The sequence below is a fragment of the Simochromis diagramma genome, unplaced genomic scaffold, assembly GCF_900408965.1.
Source record: "Simochromis diagramma unplaced genomic scaffold, fSimDia1.1 OVJJ01000150.1, whole genome shotgun sequence".
In the NCBI taxonomy this organism is placed as follows: domain Eukaryota; kingdom Metazoa; phylum Chordata; class Actinopteri; order Cichliformes; family Cichlidae; genus Simochromis; species Simochromis diagramma.
This window is the reverse complement of record NW_024387083.1, coordinates 665,160-680,886: the sequence shown is the minus strand read 5'-3', so window position 1 is coordinate 680,886 and position 15,727 is coordinate 665,160. Positions and strand designations below refer to the sequence as shown.

At 40.4% G+C, this 15,727-nt stretch overlaps 1 long non-coding RNA gene and 1 other non-coding gene across 2 annotated transcripts; one reads left to right on the top strand and one right to left on the bottom strand.

The window, feature by feature from the left end:
- Positions 1-4,393: 4,393 nt before the first annotated feature.
- Positions 4,394-4,495, bottom strand: LOC120742610. The gene has a single exon (XR_005697900.1). It is a non-coding gene; the product is annotated as a U6 spliceosomal RNA (small nuclear RNA).
- A 621-nt stretch (positions 4,496-5,116) lies between these two features.
- LOC120742584 lies at positions 5,117-5,796 on the top strand. Its single transcript, XR_005697894.1, has 3 exons — positions 5,117-5,181; positions 5,338-5,627; positions 5,737-5,796. It is a non-coding gene; the product is annotated as an uncharacterized LOC120742584 (long non-coding RNA).
- Positions 5,797-15,727: the final 9,931 nt, after the last annotated feature.

The window sequence follows — 15,727 nt, the reverse complement described above, 5'->3', positions numbered from 1 at the left end:
AATGGTAAATGGACTGATTCTTATATAGCGCTTTTCTACTCAAAGCGCTCTGTCATGTCATAACATGTCATCGTTTCAGGTTTCTGCAGTGTATTTGTTCTGTTTGATCCTTGTTACATTGGCTGTGTTTATGGTTTTTCCAGCCTCCGGCCTGAACGTTTGTCTTCATGTGTTAGTTTTTCATGTTTTGTCATTTCCTGTTTTAGTCTGTAGGTTAGGTTTTTTTTCTGTCTTTTTCAAGCCTTTTCCTGCTTTGTTCCTCTCATTTTTGACTGAAAGCCCCATCGTCATTACTCTCACCTGTGTTTCATCGTATAATTAGGCCCGCCAATTTAATGCAGTTTCCTTGTATTAAAATATCTCTGGGATTAAATGTTAAGTTAAAGGTGGTAACTTTCTTTAAGCTGACAGAAAGAGTCTGACCCCTTTGAGATCAGGTGCGCTGTATGTGACCCACAGTGTAGTATAAGTTTGGACATCCCTGTTTAGATCCAGTTTGTATAGTCTGGATGGGAGGAGTCATTTATGGTGTTGTGAGCCTTCTTCGAGCTGCTATTCCAGGGTATGTTGAGAGTGGAGGAGAGCTGGGCATACAAGATGCCCAGCTTCTCTGTGAGTTTTGAAACTCTGCAGCTTTGAGTTGAACAGAGCGTTGGTGATTTTACACACTATAGACTCAGCACTCAGCGAGAACACGTTCTAAAAGTTCATGGCTAAGTTGCTGTGGTTCCACTTTGCAACAATAGCACTAACAGCTGATTGTTGTACATGTAGGACCAAAGAAATTTCACAAACTTACTTGTTGCAACTGTTGCATCCTATCACACTATCACACTCAAATTCAGTGAGCTCTTAAGAACAACCCGTTCATTCACAAACAATATGTTATAAAGGCAGACTGCATGGCTTGGTACTACATTTTACACACCTATGGCCACAGGACTGAAAACATCTAAATTCAAAGATTCAAAGAGTTTGGCCCAATACTTTTGTCAACGTAGTGGATAGTCTTGACTTTCCCCTTTGTTAAGGTGTTCAGCTGTCTTCCTTTTTCTTGTGCTCAGGTGTTGGATTCCTGTTCTGTTTTATTTCCTTGTGCACAGCTCTTTGGGACTTTTTCCTGTTTTTGCATTACGGCAGTAAAGGTGCATATTTGTTATTTACCTTCCTTATGTGCCCTGCACTTCTTACTTCTTACCTTACCGTCTTCTTACCAAGGTTTGAAGGTGTGCCAATGAATAGATAGAGTATCTTCTGTTCTTTCACTGATGGATGAACAATTTCTTTGACAGACATTTGTGTGGGTAATCTTTCAAATATGTAACAGCACAGCTTTTTATTGGAACTGCTCCATAGCTTTAATGTTTCTTGACACGGGCCTGAGGCAAAAGCTTCATAATCTCAAAATCAATAAAACTTTAACCTCCTTCCATCATTTTTTGTGCTTTAAATGATTACTTTATTTTTTTTAATGGTTTAAACCCTTGCAGAACTTTTTTTTGACGGTGTACCTTTGTTTTGTTTTTCTAACTAAATGGTGACACCGTCACATCTTCTGTAAACATCCAGCTCTTTCTTAGAATGAAGAGCAACCTGTTTATGACCACATGGAACAAGGAAATGTTGTCTCTTTTATACACTTACCGAAATCCACATTGCACAGTCCAGTCATTGTTTCTCTCTTGTTATGTACAGGGAGTGCAGAATTATTAGGCAAATGAGTATTTTGTCCACATCATCCTCTTCATGCATGTTGTCTTACTCCAAGCTGTATAGGCTCGAAAGCCTACTACCAATTAAGCATATTAGGTGATGTGCATCTCTGTAATGAGAAGGGGTGTGGGTCTAATGACATCAACACCCTATATCAGGTGTCCATAATTATTAGGCAACGTCCTTTCCTTTGGCAAAATGGGTCAAAAGAAGGACTTGACAGGCTCAGAAAAGTCAAAAATAGTGAGATATCTTGCAGAGGGATGCAGCAGTCTCAAAATTGCAAAGCTTCTCAAGCGTGATCATCGAACAATCAAGCGTTTCATTCAAAATAGTCAACAGGGTCGCAAGAAGCGTGTGGAAAAACCAAGGCGCCAAATAACTGCCCATGAACTGAGAAAAGTCAAGCGTGCAGCTGCCAAGATGCCACTTGCCACCAGTTTGGGCCATATTTCAGAGCTGCAACATCACTGGAGTGCCCAAAAGCACAAGGTGTGCAATACTCAGACACATGGCCAAGGTAAGAAAGGCTGAAAGACGACCACCACTGAACAAGACACACAAGCTGAAACGTCAAGACTGGGCCAAGAAATATCTCAAGACTGATTTTCTAAGGTTTTATGGACTGATGAAATGAGAGTGAGTCTTGATGGGCCAGATGGATGGGCCCGTGGCTGGATTGGTAAAGGGCAGAGAGCTCCAGTCCGACTCAGACGCCAGCAAGGTGGAGGTGGAGTACTGGTTTGGGCTGGTATCATCAAAGATGAGCTTGTGGGGCCTTTTCGGGTTGAGGATGGAGTCAAGCTCAACTCCCAGTCCTACTGCCAGTTTCTGGAAGACACCTTCTTCAAGCAGTGGTACAGGAAGAAGTCTGCATCCTTCAAGAAAAACATGATTTTCATGCAGGACAATGCTCCATCACACGCGTCCAAGTACTCCACAGCGTGGCTGGCAAGAAAGGGTATAAAATAAGGAAAAACTAATGACATGGCCACCTTGTTCACCTGATCTGAACCCCATTGAGAACCTGTGGTCCATCATCAAATGTGAGATTTACAAGGAGGGAAAACAGTACACCTCTCTGAACAGTGTCTGGGAGGCTGTGGTTGCTGCTGCACGCAATGTTGATGGTGAACAGATCAAAACACTGACAGAATCCATGGATGGCAGGCTTTTGAGTGTCCTTGCAAAGAAAGGTGGCTATATTGGTCGCTGATTTGTTTTTGTTTTGTTTTTGAATGTCAGACATGTATATTTGTGAATGTGGAGATGTTATATTTGTTTCACTGGTAAAAATAAATAATTGAAATGGGTATATATTTGTTTTTTGTAAAGTTGCCTAATAATTATGCACAGTAATAGTCACCTGCACACACAGATATCCCCCTAAAATAGCTAAAACTAAGAACAAACTAAAAACTACTTCCAAAAACATTCAGCTTTGATATTAATGAGTTTTTTGGGTTCATTGAGAACATGGTTGTTGTTCAATAATAAAATTATTCCTCAAAAATACAACTTGCCTAATAATTCTGCACTCCCTGTAATGCCATTCGATTTTTTTGTTTTTGTTTTTTAAACCATCTGGGTTCATGTTGCTTAAGCAAAAGTTCTTTTAGTGATACAACAACAAAGCAGATACTGTATGCCATAAACAGTATAGAGTGAGAATGCATGTCAATGTTATTTTAAAAAACACTATAAAAGGGTATGAATGTGTGTGTGAATGGGTGAATGAGGCATGTTTCATAAAGTGCTCTGAGTGTGCAAGTGGAGCAGAGAAGTGCTGTATAAAAAACAGACAATTTACATTTATGTATTATTATATATTATATAATTGTCCCTTTTTGTTTTATCTTCTTTCAGATGTAACTGTTTTCTGTTTTGAAGACCGCAACAAAACGAATGTCAAAAACTGACCACAGGGCGATATATCAAACTAAAACGTCTTAAATCCATTTCTGAGGCTGGGACAGACAGTGCGTTGCATGTGGATTCATGAGCATGAGCCAACAAAAATGTCACCACAGACTAAGGCACTGCAAACTAACAGAGCATAACAGAGATTTTTATACAGACACCTTTTGGAAAGAAGTTATTACTGCAACAGATCTCTCTAGCGATTGACTTTGGAGCTGTACATAGCTGGTTCCACGGCAAAAGGGGGACACCTATTGGTGAAAGTGGGTAGTGCAGCGGGTTCAGTACAGTGAGTAGAAAGAGAGAATTTGCTACTCTCCGGGCCATTTATAAAATAAGCACAACTTATGAAATCCTGTAGTTTTCAAATACAATGAGCTGCTGTGATATGCTGTGGCAAATAAAACCACTTTTGCTCTGTTTTGACGTATTTTCGTATGATCATTATGCACCATTTTGATGGAGTAATTATGTGGATGCCTAAATATTAAAAAAGCCGCCATAACTGAGGTTGAACTGAGGGAAAAACTCACTAAAAACAATTATTACAGTGATTTTTAACAGTAGGTACATAAATGCGTGATTTAACATGACAGGTTGCGTGGTTGCTATGCGTCTCCAGGTTCTATTTGCATTGCATCTTTTGGTATAGTTCAGACAGATTATGTCCTTATGTCCTCAAAGCTTCTGCTTTTGGGCTTTTTAAACTAAAGTTTTAATCTCCTTCTTCATTGTGGCTTATGCTACAATTATTCACCTGACAAGACAGTCACCTCTGGATAGAGGTCCCTCATTACACAGGGGCCATGCTAATCTTCTCTGTATCGTATCCAATTTAGCGTACGCGCTTGCCGAAGCAAGCACCTCATTACACCACAGCCTAATGTTGATCTTGAACTCATTACCCCCCCACACACAAGGCAGGGCTCTCCTATTATTGCAGCTTGCTTTTCTTTATATCCTACATGTCATTTTAAACCATATAAGTGCCACACGTGACCAAGCTTAGCCAGTTACAAAGGTATTTTGTGCATCTGCATTGTTCAAAAATGGCAATAAGCAGCAATGATTATAACAGAAATTAGAGTTTAATACAACATGGACTTTGGTGTTTGTTTAGCTTATGCAAATTATTATTTGACATGTCATTTGGGGGTATGCAGCAGTGAAGCTCTAACACGACGAGCCCATAAGTTGACACGTCTTTTATTACACTGACCTTGATGCATTGTCCTGGTTTTAGTTCTTATGATTTTATGTGAACATGTTGGATATTTTTTTGTCGTTACAATCACTGTGGACAAGTTATTCAACCATGCGAGTGGTTTAAGTAGTTTTATGGACATATGAAAGGGTTTGTTATTTTTAAATGTTTCATGAACTACTAACTGATGTCTGCATTACTGTCATTTTTGTGTATACCTGCAGCTTACGGTGCCCAATCACCTCAAAGACCATAATTATTGTAAGAGAAACACTGCATGCCAGGCCCGTGATGCAAAGAAACCCAGAGCCATCAGGAAACAACCGTGCTGCAGCAAGGACCAGGTTGGATGTGTAAAATTTCAGGAACAGAATCATTTGAGGGTTTTGGAGTTTGGACTTCATTGTGGTTCATCAAATTTAGATTTTTGTCTTGTTTGAAAAAAATGAGGTCGCTATTAACTACTGACATTCCCTTGTGTGCTTCTGACCTTTCCCCAGGTTGTTAATTCAACCCAGAGGCCCCGGCGCCGTGACAGAACAGTCAGTCAGCCCCGGAAAAGGAAGCGAAGCCCAGCATCCAGTTCTTCCCAACCTCCAAAGACCTCAGTGCCTCCCTCTGCAATCTCACATGATGACCTGCCAGTGGCAAAATAATTGCCCCCCAGACCCGAGCCATGCAGTACCGACCACCAGCCAACCAGCTCCAGTGACAGCCCTTTAAAAATCCACAACCTCTCAGTGGAAGATTATCAGCGAGTCTACCATGAGGTGGTAGATAGCATGCTGACGTACGTTTGTCTCCAAATGTCCTGTCACTTTTTAAAATCGCCAGCTCTAAAATGGTTACAGTATGGTTTTTGACCACATGCATCATTTTGATTGAATTTCTTCTTGCAGGTCCAAGAATGGCCGCAAACATCCTTACAGTTTAGAGCTGGGGAGAAGTATTAAAAAAAAGCTGTGGGAGAGACTGAATCGTCCTATGGTGGAGACATCAACCAACGAGGACGGACTTGAAGAAATTGACATTGTGTATGGGCAAAAAGTCAAAATCCCACAATATGATTTTCTGTAAATAGTTCACATGTGACTTTGATTAAAATGTAATTTCTGCACAAGTTTGTGTTTCTGTGTATTATAGATATATTCCACTGTGTGTTTGGACAACTGTTTAAGGTCACTGCTGAGAAAATTCATAAAACCTTCATAGGACTTTTATTTTGAAAAATCACTACTTATATTATTATTTATCTGACTCAAAAGGGCTCATTTGAAGTCCTTCTTGACCATGATATATATTCAGGCACTGTGAACAAAACTTAACATCCAACTTTAATTCACTCGCACCTTTGTCTTTTTAAAGACAACACATTACTTAACTTCCATGAATAAAGTGCAGAATGCTAGAGATTTATGTCCTTCTGTTTGCATACTAAATATTCAATAATCATTCATGTTCTCTAATGACCGGTGCCCAGTGTTGTGCCAAAAAGTGATCGTTTGCCAAAGTGATTTCTGGTATTTGCCAAAAGATAATTGATGGTAACAGATGTAAATGACTTGCTGTCATATAATCTGTCAAACGTTTCTCTCATGAATGAGATCAATTCATTTTGATCCAAAAAGAAACTTCCTTTCATCAGATGTGACTTTTATTCAGCTTTCATTTATTCAGGTAAAAAGTGTCGCTGACATTAAAAATGTCGTTTTCAAACGAGGTCTGGCCTGGAGGGCTGCAGAAGTTACAAAAAAATCACAGTCCTTTAAAAAACTGTGATGTTCTTCAAGTGGCCGAAAAGGACTGGATGGATCTTTATAATGTAGGTACAATAAAGCAGATTCATAGAGCTGCTTTAAAATTTGATATAACATATAACCCATTTTTAAACTCTGTTTACTGCAGCCTATTTAACAATATAAGCAACTATATAAAAACATAAAAAGAGATCTAGACATAAAAAACACGCAAAAAGTGATTGGCATACGATCACTTTTTGGCACATCAGTGCAGCGAGGTTGTAATTGCTGCTTGTAACCATCAGGGGGCAGTATCGCTAGAGTGCAGTCTTGGAACCTGTAACGAGAATCACCCTTCATTATCATTAGAGTTACATTGCGCCACACAATATGAATATGATAAAGTCCTAGTATATGTACAAATGCTATGAAGTGAAGTTTTAAATAATACCGTTCGTCCAGTTAGTTTTATTTTTCTTTCTTTTCTTATTATTAAATATTAAACTTTATTAAGAAACAGTATACAGAACATGTATACAATCAGAACAAAATTAACATATGCCAGGGGGTGTAATACAAAGAATTACAAACATTCACATAATTTGTGATTACTACAAATAGTAATAGTTTTCATAGCTTTTTTGTCAAGTGATCCACTAATCAATTTTATGTAACATAAAACATCATTATAGTAATTTTTAAAATTAGTTTTTTTGTTACTGTATTTGCATTTGTGAAAATAAAATTTAGCTAAGATAACTAACAAGTTTATTATAAAGTAAACATCTTCTTTTTTTTGCCTTCGAAAGAAAGAAAATACAACATTTTCCCATTTCACAGTAAAGTCTTTATAGAGATGTCCAGCAATGAATCTACTGAAGTCTTTCCAAAATGTTCTAGCGTATGAACAGATCCAGAAGAGGGAAAAGGGTAACACCACCTGGGTCTGGGTGCGGTTCCCCCCTCCAGGGGCAAGGGTACCTAGACCCGGTTTGTAGAGTATGCTTGGGGAGTGTGATCGTGTGTACAGCGTCTCTTTATGTCTGTCTCCACGTTGGTTGAGTGTGGAATAGTGCATATGAGAGCATGAGGGTGGGAATGGATGTTTGTATCTGTGTGTGCCTGTATGTCTGTGTCTATATGTCAGGTTGGGTGTCAGGCGCCACCTCTCTGGGGACATCTCAGGCCCTCCAAGGTATGGAGGCCTATCTCCCCCCACCACCACTTCCCCTGCCAGTGGCGGACTCCCTCAGACATCGGTGCGTTGGTGGTTCTTTGTGTCCGGGGATGGGCGTCCAGGTACACACCGGCTCACTCCTTGGCGGCCGCTTATCGGGGCCTGGAGCCTGGGGCTCGCTCGGGCCACTTCGGAGGTGGGGTGCCCCCGGCCTCTCGGCCTGGGGCTCGGTCACTCAGGCACGGCTGGCTGCCGGCGGAGCTCACGGGCGCGTCACTGCAACTCCCCCTGGCTTCTGCTCCGCGGCTGCTGAGTGAGCCCTCATCTGGGACTCTCCTCAGCTCTTTCTGGGACAGTGGCGCGGCTGCCCCTCTGTTGGTCTTCTTGTGTTCTGGGGGCCTCTGGATGTCTGGAGTTTTGATCTCCTCCATACCTGCTTCATGCCCTGGAGGACGGGGCTGTGGGCCCCCCACACCCTCTAGCAGATTATTACATGAAGGAACCTTTTAAAAAAAGAAAAACAAGCGCGTCCATGCTCACAGGTGTACACACGGGTGATCACACCCACAAACTACACCCTTTTTGGCTCCTACCTCAAAGCACACTGTGTTCTGTTGATCTTATGTGCTGCACAATAATGTTTAATATTTAGTATTTACTGTCATATTCCCATATATCATTGTGATGTTGTTTATTCTATTACTCTTGTTCTCTTCTGCTTGTTTTCTTTTTTCTTTCTCAGCAGGTGATCCAGGTGATCGATATATGCATTTTTTATTTTTTTTTCTCTGCCCGTTCTGTTGGTTTTTGTCTTTTGCCCTTCTCCCCCGTCCCTCTTCTCAGCTGTTTCTCTTTCCCTCTTTCTTTCTCCCCTTCTTTCCCCCAGTCAAGTCTGTCCCGTATTCAGTAAGTGAAAATAAAATAAACAATAAAAGGTGAATCAAATGGACCATTACGGCAAGGCTGGGATGGTCAATTTGGTAAAGTAAATCCGTTGGGCATGTTTGTTTGCCTTTAGACAACAATTCTGATGGCAAAAGAGCCAAACGGGACAGGCAAAAAAAAAACCAAACAAACAAAAAAAACCAGATCCAGAAGAGGTGTTGCACAGTCTCAGGATGGCTTCCACAAAATCCACAGTTCACATTTATGTCCCTTTTGAACTTTGTCATGTAATGATTAGCAGGATAGAATTTATGCAGTATTTTAAATGAGACTTCCTTCACTTTATTCGTTACCAGATACTTGTTAGGAATTGTCCATACTCTTTTCCAGTTAATGCCACTGACAAAGAAATTCCAATAAGAGACCACATGTGGGATAGTTAGAGATTCTGTCTGGAACAAAGCATGAATATTCTTATTACTTTTACTGTGGTTTGTTAGACAGATTCTTCCTATGTGTGAATACAAAGGGTTGGGGAGAGAAACAGATGATATGCAAGGTTGAATACCTTTAAAAAGCATTCTAATACCCGCAGGTATTGCATCAAATAATATGGCATATTCTTTGGGTGTGGCTGGAAATTTATAGGTGTTTAAGAATTCTGAATAGGACATAAGCTGCCCATTAGGATTAAACAGCTGATTCACTAAAACAATCCGTTTCTCAACCCACCTAGAAAAAAAATAATGATTTATTTTTATACACTATGTTCCTATTATTCCAAATTGAATATGTATGGGGTGTAAATTTGTGTTTATATATAAGTGACCAAGCTAATAGAACTTGTTTGTGAAACATCGAAAGGTTTTCTGGAAGCTTATCTATATTATAATCACAACCTAAGATAAAACTTAGACCACCAAACTTAGAGAAAATGTAGTGAGGAATAAAATTCCAAATGGATACCGGATTTTTAAGAAAATGTTTAGCCCAATTAATCTTAAATGTATTGTTTAGAGTAGTAAAATCCAAAACATTGAGACCAGATTCATCAATACACTTTTTCTGATGTAATATGTCCGGTTTTTCCAGAGGAAGTTGAAGAGCATTCGGTCAATATCCTTACAAGTTTTGCCGTCCACATGCAGAGAAATTGCTGCATAAGTCAGTCGAGACAGACCTTCTGCTTTTGAGAGCAATACCCTTCCTCTTAAACTTAAATCTCTCTGCAACCATTGATTTAATTTGGTTTGAGATTTTTTAATAATTGGGGGAAAATTTAGTAAAATTCTGTCTTTTGGATCTTTGCAGATAATCAGACCTAAATATGTTGCTTCATTTTTAACTGTTATATTACAAATACTCTGAACATTACACTCTTTAGTTAGTTTTATTTTTCTTTCACTGCTCGCTTGTTTTGATGACGTCAAAATCGCCTTTCCGTTTTCATTCGCGGCACTAAACATGGCGGACAGTTCGCGAAGCCACGGTGTTATATTCAATCCTGGGGGGGTTTGGATTTCTCTTTCAGGACGTACGCAAAACGTGTTGCATTGCTTTTGGCACACGGAGGTGTGCGTGTGTGTAGAGGGAGACAATCATACTGTTGATTTTACCGCACACTCTTCTGCTAAATAAGAATTAAGATTTTGTTTTGGAAATAGCAAGTGAAAGTTGTTGTTGCACAAAAGGGAGCTTCCCTCGTTTAAAGCAACTTATAAATATGTAATACTGTATAATCTTTCCACAATGACTCCACTTTTTTAAATGTTTTTTCTTTCTTGATTGTTTTGTTTGACCAGTTTCTATTTTTCCAGTAAGTACTGCCTCACTACTCCCTTTTCTTGCCTTCCAGTATAACATGTTTGTCACTTGGACCGCCCCGTTACATCACCACCAATAGTTTAAAAAGGCACTCTGGAGTTCAGACACTATCAAGCTGCACAACTTGTTCACACCAAAGAAATGATGGATCACCCAACCTTTGAACGAGAGAACCAAGAGCGTGTGCAGGCGGTGGAGAGTTCATTCCATCAAGCAGGGAAGCCCTTGTCCAAGCCGGGCCGGATTCTAATCGGAGAGGGAACTGTGTTAAAGCAGGGTCGCAAGAAGATACAGCAGAAAATCCTCTTCCTCTTCACTGATATTCTGGTGTATGGCAGCATTGTTGTGCCTGGTCGCTGGTACAAAAAGCAGAAGATCATCCCTTTAGGTGAGACATTCATCTGCGTTTCCTGCAGCTAACCTACTGTGAGAAGATTAATGTGAAACTGCCAAAAAACTATTTTATGACTGAAGAGAAAGAAATATAGACAAAAGCTTCAAGAAGAGCCAACACTATTGAATACTGTCCATAATATTTTATATATTTTATATATATTTTTATATTTGTGTCCGCCCCTTCATACGAGGAGAAGAAGGCCTGGATAGAGCACATCAATGAATGCCGGTCCAGCCTAATGCAGGGCACCAGCCGCAAACCTTCCAAGAAGTTTGCTGTTTCCTGGATTCCTGATCCGGCTGCTTGCAAATGCATGTGGTGCCTCTCTACAAAGTTTGGTGGGGCCAATCGTCGACACCACTGCAGGAATTGTGGCTTCTTAGTCTGCAATTCATGCTCCAAGCAACGTGCCGTTATCGATCACATCCACCCCACTAAAAAGCTGAGGATCTGCAGTTTCTGCTACAAAAATATTAATGAAGAGAAGTTTCGCGACAGAGGAGACAGCGCTGAGAAAAGCAGCTCAGAGGAGGAAGAGTTTTGTCCTTCTGAGAAAAATGAGAAAGTGGAGGAAGGAGAGATAGGGATCTATTCTCCCAGCAACTGGCAGGACACCAAAAACGGGACTTGGGAACGACTGAGCATTTATGATTACCCAAAGTCAATACCATCACAGTAGCCAATAAACTGCAACAAAGACGCTTTTGAATGGATTCAGATTACACAAAGTTGATTTTCTTACATGAAGTTACGTAAATGTAAAGATAAATGTGACGACGTATTATTTGTTTGTGTCTATTTGTGTTTGTGTTTTAATCTTAGGCTGTACACGCAACAATTTGCACTGTAAATAACAAATCAGGAGTGAGTCGAAAAAATCATTTTAAAAAGACAAGAATATATCATCTTTGTACATATTCAGTGCCATTAACCATGCTTGTTAAATGAATAATGCTCCATCTGCCTGTCACTTTGCTGCTGGAACAGCTGAATTTCACAATAAAGGATATTTCTATTCCAAAATGCACTGTCTTCTCCCTGTGCATGTGACTCTGAATGCACGTTTCTTTGTTTGAATGCATGTAAAGTATTTGCATCCAGTATCTGCTCTTTTGCTGCTCCTTAACCTCAACAATAAAGTGCAGATAATCAATTTGTGAGAGATGTTATTACAACACTGAAATCTCTCATCATTTAGTAATAAGTCCTCTGTTTAGCCCTCAGAGTCTTATTGGAGCATTTTACAGTGTTTTCTTTTACTTCTGTGACTTTTTTGGGTTTTTATTGTGCAAGTCAAGGTCAGTGAAGTAACCGTATATAGTTCCTCACCCACTTAGGGTATACATTTTTCCAATAAGCATGTATATATAAAAACCATTCGGGAAAACACACAGAACCTTTACAGCACCATTGATTTATCATCATTTTTCTTCTCACTGGCATTTTTCATAAATATAACATACAAACATACATATCAAACTGTAGCACGTCCTAGTGTTACAGTACTTGATGACGCTGCTATAATAATGCGGTAATAACAGAATGTGGCTAAACATTTACACTTCTTTTCAAAGATTTAAGTTCATTCTAGTTAATTCTCTGAGTTGAGCACATCCTAATACAGTAGACAGCTCCAAAACAAAAGCGAGTACATTTTTGAGTCAGTCAGCCAGTTTTGAAAGAACAGTAAATCGACTGAAAGCAAAATACTGATGTAGAAATTGTAACTATGTAACAAGAAGTAGACAAATAGCCTTCTAACTAGTGGTGGTTTCGTCAGAAATTTACAGACGTTACTTTACTGACTGCTTATTTCCATAAGTAGTTAATTACTCAGTTACTTAGTTACTTTTTAAAAACATGCAATAGACCTTTCAGCCCAATTCTACTTTTTCTGCATAATACATCATACAAAATGTAATCAAATAAAAAAAGTCTCTTTTCAAAACTTGTTTTATTAGTTTTAATCTTTTAACTTTGTGCACATTGCATCAAGCAAAAATTAAATTATATGCAACAGTCGTTGACAATTAAACCTATTTTCTGCATATTCCAGAGTATAAAACAAGATATATTTTTTTCTGTTTACACTCACTCTTTCAAATAGATGCAAGTAAAACACTCCCTTATGTAACCCTGGAGAGTTACTAAGGGGTTTTAGTGTGTTATGAGTGATGTTAGTATTTTGAGTTCACTGTTAAGTTTTATTAAGTTAAATTATTTTGTTGAGAATTAATAAAATAGAAGATGTCTATAATGTCCTGATGGTCCTTGAAGTATACAGGGGGAAGTACCGCCTCCTGCCGTTCACTGCATAGCAGCTACGGATATCAGGAGAGAGGGAGAGGAAGAAAAGTCCGTTTTTTCCAAGTGGAAAGCGTGGTTGTTTTTATCCAGTCGGACTGTACGGTGGAAATAAGCTATCTAGAAATTGTTGTTAACCAGAAAGGAGTTTGTTACTGCTCGGATTCTTCTGGTTGTGCTACAACGCTTCACCATCGCCATTTTGAAGCTCCAGGAGAGCCCATTTTATTGGTTACTTTGGTCAGGTTTTTTTCTTGGGAGTACAGTTCAGTGATGATCCAGTCCAAAGATGGCGAGCCACCCCTCCAGGACCCTTGAGATGATTGCTTTAAGAAGAGAACTAAATTCTTTGGACGAACTGTGAACTGTACAAACTCTACTTAAGTGGTAGGACAGATTTGCACGTCATTCCTCCTTTGCACATCCTGCAAAGAGAATCCTCATTGCTGGACTCACACTTAAGGGTGTCGGCTGACACGAGAGAGAGAGAGACTGAGTCAAATCCCCCGGGGTTGTGTGTGTTTTGTTTATTATTTTCCGTGACTTGGGCCCAGTTTTTCCTTTCATGTACTGTTATTGTTTTCATTGTATGTATGTAAGATTCTTTAATTGTGAATACAAATTGATCAAACCAAGTTCTCAGAGCGTTTCATTAGTCATCCACTCTGCTCCAGTAGTCGAACCTCAGCTATTGGCCCAACACACAGGTAACCATTTAAATCTGTATCCCAAGTGTTGAAAGGGGTGTTACAGAAAATTGGCGAGCCAGCCAGGAGCAGGTGGCAGACTATTGACGCTTTGTTTTCATTTTTTCTCCTTTTTGGGCAAAAATTCTTATCTTCAGTCATTATAACAGTAATTTGCCAAATTGGTGACATGGAAGTAGTGACACGTGAGCTGGTAAAGATCCCTAACTCTGTCATGGTTGAAGGGTTAACCTGGACTGAGGTGGACAATGAAGTACAGAGCTATCTAGAGACTCATGGTTCTATTAACCGTGTCCTGCGTATAGATGAACCAAACTCAGAGTTCCATAACAATGCAATTGTTGAGTTCACTTTTGGTACCGCGCTGCAAACGCTTGCTCCTTTGTTGCCATTTAAATACAAAAGCCCCACGCGGCCTGATGTGACTTTCCACGTGTGTGCGCTTGCTAGTGTCTATACCCCTGTGGTTAGCAATAGTGCTACTGAGAGTTACATGTCTGAGTTGCAAAACATTGCTAAGTTAACAGGGAAGTCATTTCAGCTTCTTTTGCAAGATGAACTAACTAAGTTGAGCTCTACAGTTGCAGCCACAGTAGAAAATGCCCCTGTGGACAGGAGTCAACATGAGGGAAGTCAGGCACCTAATTTCAGCTCGGCATCATTACCGCAAGGTGCAATGCAATCTAGAATTGCTCCTGATACCACTATTCAGGGTGCTGCACTACGCTCAGCTCCAGAGATACAAAACTTGACCAAAGAGCAACATCCGAGAATACCACCAGTGACGGTGAGTTCATGCCCAGATCTAAGCCCCAGTGATCTCAACCCCCCTGAGATACAAAAGGTCGTTGTGGAGCATATTGTGCGAAATGAGGAGGCACCGCCACACCATTATGCTGCCTCACGCCTTCGAGTCTTTTCAGGCCGATTGCCGCGGCCAAATAATGAAACGGATTATGAGACCTGGCGCTCTAGTGTGGAACTTCTTTTAACAGACCCAGCATTGTCTGATTTAAGTCGCTCCAGGAAGATTGTTGACAGCTTGTTGCCCCCTGCTTCAGATTTCATTAGGCATCTTGATTCACAAGCTTTACCTTCTGCATATTTGCAGCTTCTTGACTCAGCTTATGGTGCTGTGGAGGATGGAGATGAGCTGTTTGCTAAGTTTATGGGTACTCTGCAGAATGCTGGTGAGAAACCATCAAACTACCTTCACAGACTCCAAGTTGTGCTTAACACTGCTACAAGGAGAGGAGGGGCCTCTGCTGATGAGTTTGATAGGCAGTTGTTGAAGCAGTTTTGTAGAGGCTGCTGGGATGACTCCTTAATAGCAGAGCTCCAGCTTGAACAAAAAATTAAAAACCCTCCTAGTTTTGCTGAATTATTGCTCCTGTTGCGTACTGAGGAAGACAAGCATGCTAACAAGGCAGTACGTATGAAAAAGCACCTTGGTACTTCCAGACAACAGCCAGTCCCACCCAAACAGCATGTTTGGTCTCAACTGCAAACTGCCTGTGTTTGCTCTGAGTCTAAGGCTGTAGCAGAAACCAATCTCCTGAAGAAACAAGTTATTGAGTTACAGGCTCAAATGGCTCAGTTAACCCCCCACAGGAAAAGCAGGGGTAAGAACGCTAACTCAAATGCAAAGGTGACTGTGCAGACCAATCCTGCTCCTGAGCAGCCCTTGGCAGTGCCTGTTCCAGAGCACCAGCCACCTCCCAGGCCACGCCCGTGGTACTGCTTTCGGTGTGGAGAGGATGGCCATGTAGCCTTGAGATGCAGTAATGAGGCTAACCCCGTGCTAGTAGCAGCAAAAAGGAAGCAATTTCAAAGAAAACGGCAGGAGTGGGAGACACA